This window comes from Triticum dicoccoides, chromosome 7B, assembly GCF_002162155.2.
Source record: "Triticum dicoccoides isolate Atlit2015 ecotype Zavitan chromosome 7B, WEW_v2.0, whole genome shotgun sequence".
Lineage (NCBI taxonomy): Eukaryota > Viridiplantae > Streptophyta > Magnoliopsida > Poales > Poaceae > Triticum > Triticum dicoccoides.
In genome coordinates, this window is record NC_041393.1 from 773,296,941 (window position 1) to 773,305,209 (window position 8,269).

General features: G+C 44.7%; 1 pseudogene; it reads right to left on the reverse strand.

Annotated features, from left to right (window-relative positions):
• Window positions 1-3,148, reverse strand: part of LOC119339790 — an 11,982-nt pseudogene extending 8,834 nt beyond the window's left edge.
• Window positions 3,149-8,269: the final 5,121 nt, after the last annotated feature.

Sequence of the window (8,269 nt, forward strand, 5' to 3'; positions counted from 1 at the left end):
AGTGTAACACCTCTTCTACCTGATGTAATCTCTACTTATACATGGTTCTTGATGCTATATATTATTATCCAATGATGTATGGACAGCCTATGATGTTTGAGTAGATTCGTTTTGTCCTATGTTTTGACTGATGATCGTGATTTGTTTGAGTTGTATATTTTATTTTGGTGTTGTCCTATGGTGCCCTCTATGCAGCGCAAGTGTGTGGGATTACCGTTGTAGGGTGTTGCAATATGTTCATAATTCGCTCATAGTGGGTTGCATGAGTGACGGCAACGCAAACCCAAGTAAGGGGGTTGTTTCATATGAGAGTAAAGAGGACTTGTTACTTAATGCTATGGTTGGGTTTTACCTTAATGATCTTTAGTAGTTACAATACTTGTTAGAGTTCCAATCATAAGTGCATATGATCAAAGTACGGAAAATATGTTAGCTCAAGCCTCTCCCTCATATAAAAGTGTAATAATGATTAGCGGTCTAGTTACCAATTGCCTAGGGACAATTTTTTTTCTTGTGTCACAAAAAACTTTCTACTAAACAACTAACTTTTATTGTCTTATAAACTATTCTTAGTTTGTTCTAGCTAAGTACTCCTAGTTTTATTCTTACAAACTTATCCTATTACACATACAAAGTAGATTTGTACTTGTTCTAGGTAAAGCAAACGTTAAGTGCGCGTAGAGTTGTATCGCTGGTCGATAGAAAGTGAAGAGAATATTAATTCTACCTTTAGCTCTTTGTTGGGTTCGATACTCTTACTTATCAGAAGAGGTTACAATTGATCTCCTATACTTGTGGGCTTATCAGAACCAAGGTTTATAGAACCAATAGAAGAATCACACAAAGCCTGGTGAACAACACCTGCACACAGAAAAAGAAATATTGATATGTCTGCAATGTATCTATAATTTTTTATTGTTCCATGTTGTTATATTATCAATCTTGGATGTTTTACATACTTTTACAAGCAACTCTATATCATTATTTGGAACTAACCTATTAACCTAGTGCCCAATGTCAGTTGTTGTTTTTTGTTTTTTTTTTGTTTTGAAGAATATCAATACGAAACAAAGTCCACATGCCACGAGACTTTTTGAACATTTTTTTCTGGCAATAAGAGACCCTGAAAGCTTCAGGAAGAAACCAGAAGATGAAGGAGGGGCCCACTAGGCACCAGGGCGCGCTAGAGGCCCCTGGCGCGCCCTAGTGGCTAGTGGGGCCCATGAGAATCATTTTGACCTACCTTCGGCTATATAAATACTCTAAAATCCCACCCAAAAAACTAGGGGAGTCGAGGAAACAATTTTTCCACCGCTGGCTGGAAGGGGCAACGATCACGAAGGGGTTCTTCATCATCCTTGTTGCCTTTCCGATGATGCGTGAGTAGTTTATCACTGACCCCCGGGTCCATTGTAAGTAGCTAGATGTCTCCTCGATGTTCTTGAAGATTTATTTGATATAATGACTTTTTGCGATGTGTTTGTTGGGATCCGATGAATTGTGATGTTATGATCAGATCTATTTCATAAGTATTATTTGACTTTTTACTAAACTCTTTTATGCACGATTGATGTGAGTCTACTCCCGATCGATCTGTCCGCAAGCAACACCAAAATCACACGTACGTACACGGCAGCCAGCCGGCCGGAAACAAACGCACGCACAAGTATTTGATAGCCACAGGAACATGTCGTTCCCGTTTTGCCTTTGTATTGCTTTTCGGGTGTGTTCTGATCTCCTCCAGCTTCACAAAACTTCATATATCCAGCTTCTTTCCGTGACTTCTTGCTTCACCTAGCGATCCAGAATCGTTCTGCTTCGATTGCCAGCTTCTCATATTACTACAGCCCAACTTGGAGGGTTGGGGCCTGTTTGGCACAGATTGGGCCGGCTGATGGCAGCCCAACTTGGACCCAGTGCACCGGTACGAGGGGGAGGGAGGGTTGGCGATTCGTTGGGATCGCTACTGTAGCGCTATTTCGAGGAGGGGCAGCGAACCGTTTTCTTTGGCGGTGGCAACTCCTTGTAAATAGGGGTGAACTTCTGATTCTCTAATCGATGGAGTTGGGCCCATGGAGCTCCAAGTTTTTGCACTGTGGTTTCGTTTGGCTTCCAGAAGTTGGCTTCTTAGTGTAAAAGCGTTTGGCTCAAAAACTTTTCTGAAGTTTGTGAAGTTAGAAGCTGGAGAAGATCAGAACACGCCCTTCTTCTTGATGATTCTTTTACAAGCAGGGGACACGCATATATATAGTCAACCTAGCTACCTGCAATTCTACTCGGTTTGCTAATACTAGTCCTACTAGGATACATGCACGTACATGATCCGGACACACCGGCCGACGGGGTTAACTCGTGTTTAATTCCAACAAATATTACAACTAACATCACAAAATGTTTCCTCCTGCCCTACTTACTTGGGTAGTTAGTTAGGAGAAAACTTTCATGGTTTGTAGGCGAGATGGTAGGTTGATCTCCAACAATGAGAAGATCTCCTCTTGAGTATGCATCTCCTTTGTCTTCAAATCCAGAACTATGAACCCTTGCCTATGTTGTACCTCTAGAAACACCACGTGACCGTTCCTCTGGCCGGATCCCTCGAACTCAACATCAGGACAATCTGTAGCTAGAATGTCTGGGTACAACAACTGTAGTTTCTGCTCTATGTTGATCACTGTTTCTAGTGCCCAACCACCACCTATTCGAGCTGTAGGGAGTTGTAGCCACACAGATATAATGAACCTTTCTATATCCAACAGTTTCAGTACGTTTCCATCACGTGATGTCACCAAGTGGAGATGACTTGCGCTGCGGTTGGTGAGCGGGAGCTTCACGCGTCCTGGAGTTCTTGTGCGAACGTCGTAAGTGATGATTTGGTCACCCGCGTGTGTCAGCCAGTGGATAACGCCACCGCGGAGGACGGCGGGGTTGTTGTAGCCGCTGATCGACCACAAGTGATAGGTCCCCAACTAGCAGAGGAGGATGTTGCAGTCCGTACACTAATGCGGGATCTTTTAAAAACGATGGAGAGCAGCATGAAGGAGCAACCGATGTCGTCCGCCTCGGTGAGCAGGACATACTCGTGATGATTGCAGATGCTACTCTCGGTATTAGGCGGTTCAGGGAGGAACATGCGGCGGTGGCCCGTCATGGGATCGTACACGCACAAGTCAAAACATCCCTTGGGCATGGATTTGTCCTTTAGGTGGAGGACGACGAAGCCGCCGCGTGATATCACAGGCTAGTATGGAGCTAGGACATCCTTGCCGGCGTTGCGCCACATGAAGATGAACTGCGGCAATTGGTCAAGACGCTGCGGTGGGCGTAACCGGGTGCACCAGGGTGAGTGGTTCCTCGTCGTAGGTGCAGAAAAGGGCGAGGATGCAGGGAGCCACTTTCCTTGCTGGGTGACTCGCCGAATGAACGGCGGGCTTAGAATGTCGCGGCGAAGGTGGTTGCAGACGGCGGCGCAGCGGAAGATGGTGATAATGTCAGCGCGCGCCACGATCTCGAGCATGATATAAATAGTTAGCCGGGAACGGCGCCCGTACGTAAGTCTATCTCCGGCCGGCATCACGAAACCAAATTCGTAGAGGACGGGATCCGATACAAGATAGGAAACCCCACGCGTCCGTCTGCCTAGTTCAGATAGGACTCGAATTATTGGCTAATTTGAGTTTGTGTGGAAAACCAAACGTAACCGATTCTATTTGATGTTTTAAGGACCCGACTAGAGAGCTCGCCCTCTTCCTCGCTCGCCGAACCGAACGCTGCTAGCACGGCTCCACGCACCCGCATGCATCCATGTACTCCATTAGGCAGCAGCTTAGCCAGCACGATACATGTGCATGGCCAACTAGATGTGCGCTCCTTGCAGAAAAAAAAGAGGAGCCGGATAGACCGATATTGTTGGAAATATGAGCAATTTACCGAATGATTTTATTAACAAAAATACTAGATAAAGCATGACTAAAATAGCAAATATAAAGCAAGTCATGCAATCTGCCAGAGAGAAGGTAAACATCATCTGCATATATGAACTTGAGGTAAGCACATCTAGAACAGACACTAGATAAAGTTGCTTATACGAAACAGAACCTAACATACGTAGGGCAGAAACTAGAGCCGAGAACTATAGGAGGACTTCTAACAGAAAGGAGAAGAACACATACAGCACAACAGCAGCAGAAGCGCTGTACTTGGGGTCGGTGTCCTCGCCTGCCATGTCGTCGAGGAGGTCGTGGTCGTCGGGGAAGTGGTCGTCGGCGACCGGATCGTCCATGATGAAGCAGCCAGTAGTCGCGCTGAGCGCTCCCCAAAAACCTTATCACCCTTCTCCCGTACATGACTCAAAAGGTGCGGTCTCGGAGGCCTACTGTCCCGACGTGCGGTGCACGCCGCAAGCCGGGATGAGGAAGACAGCAGTAGCGCAGAGATTGGTACTGTGTGGCGAGATGAAGAGGACCTTCTGATGTGTGTCTCGAGAGAGGAGCGACCTCTCTTATATAGGCACAGCAGAGGGACGCGAACAGGCTGCGCCGGGAGGTGAAGCAACGGAGGGAGACGAAGTGAACAGGCAGCACGCGAAGATGAGCGCCGTTCGTATTCATTATCCACTACCGCAAAAACTTTTCAGCTCCCAGGTGACCTTACGTATACCCGTAGTGCGTGGCAAAAATTAGACATCGGCTCGGCTCATTCCCGCAACCAGCGGCGCGGCGCGGCGTGGCGAGGCGGGCGGCAGAGGAGGAGCGCGCGTGGATGTCCCTCTTGTTCTCATGCTCATACAAGTGGGGAAGGAGCCTCCCTTATAAAGAGGTCCAACTCCCTCTAAACTAGCAAGGTGGGACTAAACTTTTAGTTCCACCTCGTGCCTTGCACGAATGGGCTGCGTGGGCCTCTAGGTTTTATTAGGAATTTCTGAAACTGCTATTGGGCTAGGCCCAAACAGGCAAAAATTCCAGCAATCCCCCACCAGATCCTAGAGGCACACAAAATTTGCCTTTGGTTCCAAAACACTATTTTATATACCGGTACTGCAGTGGAGAGTGTTAAGGTGAACTTCCACCTAGAACCCTATGCTACACTAGTAAGCAACTTGAACAGTGGACCGGGTCTTGAACTGCAAGCTTTCTGCGAATCTAGCTTCACATAAAGCCTTGACCGATACGTGGCTACCGTGGGTCTTCCCCGCGGGTGGAGCTGATGCGTCATACTCCGTGACCTTTCATGAGTTTACTAGAGAAAACCCTACTCTCATAGATTGCGACGTTTAACAATCAGACTCATATGGGTGCGTTCTTCAAAAGATGTTCTGCAGGACAACATCTCTGCTTCAAAAAGCCACTTAGAACACATTAAGATATACATCAACCTGCCATGCAGATTAGGAGAGTATTGCATCTTCATGGAGTGGTATTTTAACAGTAAGGATACTCTCCTCTCAGTTGACCAACAGCTTGTCTTCCACATCTAATTCACGGGATCTCCGATCACAAAGAATAGGTTACCACTATGAACAACTCATATTGTGGGTCTCATTCCCATCTCCCTCGATGCATTATCTATCACATTACATGATAGACCCTTAGTAAAAGGATCTGTCAGATTTTTAGACGTTTGGATATAATCCAATGCAATAACTCCGGAGTTTTTCATTTTTCTGACAGACTTTAACTTTCTCTGAACGTGTCTTGATGACTTCATGTTATCCTTTGAGCTGCTCACTTTAGTGATCACAGTTTGATTATCACAGTTCATAAGGATACCCGGTACAGGTTTCTCAACTACCGGTAAGTCATTCAAGAGCCGACGAAGCCAATCTGCTTCGACCGTAGCTGTATCTAGTGCTGTGAGTTCTGCTTCCATTGTTGACCTCGTTAAGATGGTCTGCTTGCAAGACTTCCAAGAAACAGCGCCACCTCCATGAGTGAATACATAACCGCTCGTGGCCTTTATCTCATCAGCATCTGAGATCCAGTTTGAGTCACTATACCCTTCAAGCACCATTGGATGCCCAGTGTAGTGAATTTCATAATTTGCAATGCCTTTCAAATAACGCAAAACTCTCTCTAGAGCTTTCCAATGCATATCTCCTGGTTTTGAGACAAACCGGATCAGTTTGCTAACAGCAAAAGAGATGTCAGGTCTCGTAGCACTGGCTACGTACATAAGCGAGCCAATAATCTGTGAATATTTCAATTGGTCTCTAGCAATTCTTCGATTCTTTCGAAGCAACACACTAGCATCATATGGTGTTGGAGAGGGCTTGCAGTCGCTATAGCCAAAGCGACTCAAGATCTTTTCCACATAATGAGATTGAAGCAATGTAATCCCACCATCATCATCTCTCAACAACTTGATGTTCAGAATGACATCAGCCACTCCTAAATCCTTCATCTCAAAACAGCGAGATAGGAAATCCTTGACCTCCTTAATAACATTTAGATTTGTTCCGAAAATCAGTATGTCATCAACATACAAGCAAAGCATAACTCCCTCGCCCCCACCATGGCCATAGTACACACATTTGTTAGCTTCATTCACAATAAAGCCTGCAGCTGTTAAAGTTCTTTCGAACTTCTCATGCCACTGTTTGGGTGCTTGCTTGAGTCCATACAAAGACTTTAGCAACTTGCACACTTTCCCTTCCTGACCATCTATTACAAACCCATCTGGTTGTTCCATATAAATTTCCTCATCCAACTCTCCATTTCGAAAAGCAGTCTTAACATCCATTTGATGAACGAGAAGATCATGTGAGGCAGCTAGTGAAAGTAGAACTCGAATAGTGGTCAGTCGAGCCAGAGGTGAGTAAGTATCAAAGAAGTCTTCACCTTCCTTTTGGGTATAACCCTTTGTCACGAGCCAAGCCTTGTACTTTTCAATAGTACCATCAGGCCTAAACTTCTTCTTGAATACCCATTTGCATCCTATAGGTTTGCACCCATAAGGACGATCAGTTATCTCCCAAGTTTCATTCGCCAAGATGGAATCCATCTCGCTACGAACCGCTTTCTTCCAGTAGTCAGCATCTTCCGATGCATAGGCCTCCGAAATAGAACTGGGAGTGTCATCTATGAGATACACAAGAAAATCATCACCAAAGGACTTTGCAGTCCTCTGTCTCTTACTCCTAGTAGGAACTTCATTGTTTTCCTCCACAGGACTTTCAAAGTGTTCCATCAAAATGACAGGTTCAGTAATTGTAACTGGTTCCTGATTCAATGAACTAGGCATCTCCTGATTAGATGAGGTAGCCATATCCTTCATGGGAAAGATATCTTCAAAGAAAGTCGCATCATTCGACTCCATGATCGTACCGAGATGCATGTCAGATATCTCAGATTTTACAACCAAGAATCTATAGCCAATGCTATGAAAAGCATATCCCAGGAAAACACAATCCACAGTCTTTGGTCCAAGCTTCCGCTTCTTTGGAATTGGAACATTGACTTTCGCCAAGCAACCCCATGTTCGCAGATAAGAGAGTTTTAACCTTTTCTTCTCCCATTCCTCGAATGGAATTATCTCTTTGTTCTTTATGGGAACTCGGTTTAGGACATGACATGTAGTCAATATCGCCTCCCCCCACCATGCCTTGGAGAGACCCGATGTGTCTAACATGGCGTTAACCAAATCAGTTAGAGTACGGTTCTTTCTTTTGTTTATGGTTTATGCCAGATGTGCATGCTCAAAGATTTTGGTCAGAAGTTGCTGACCAAAATCTTTGAGCATGCACATCTGGCATAAACAATTATGTCTTCTTCTAATCGACCGGCATGATGATACCAGTAAAATTTAAGATCATTTATGACAAGAACGATGGGTTGCAGACTATCAACAGTATGATACCTTCAATAACATCACAGTAGGTTACTAAATGCAAGTACAAAATGCGACACACACTGGACCAATAGGTCGTTGGCTCAGTACGTTATTATTTAGTGCTGGAGATAGCTGAATGAATTTAATTGTTTGTCCATCAACCAATTTTAACCAGAAAGTACAAACCCAAAAGTATTGCACTGAAACTGGAGGTACCGAAGACAGAACTCAACACGAATACTAAAACCAGCTGTCGCCCGACTTGGTTATACCCTATATATACTCAACTTGTATATTGTTTATGTACATAAAAATAACAGTGAGGAAAGGGTAAAAAACCAGAGGAAGGTTCTGTTTTTTAAGCTACTAAATACGGCAAGAAGATAATTGGACGACAATATAACTATATTACATATTTTCAATGCCAGCAAGATCTCAGTAGTAT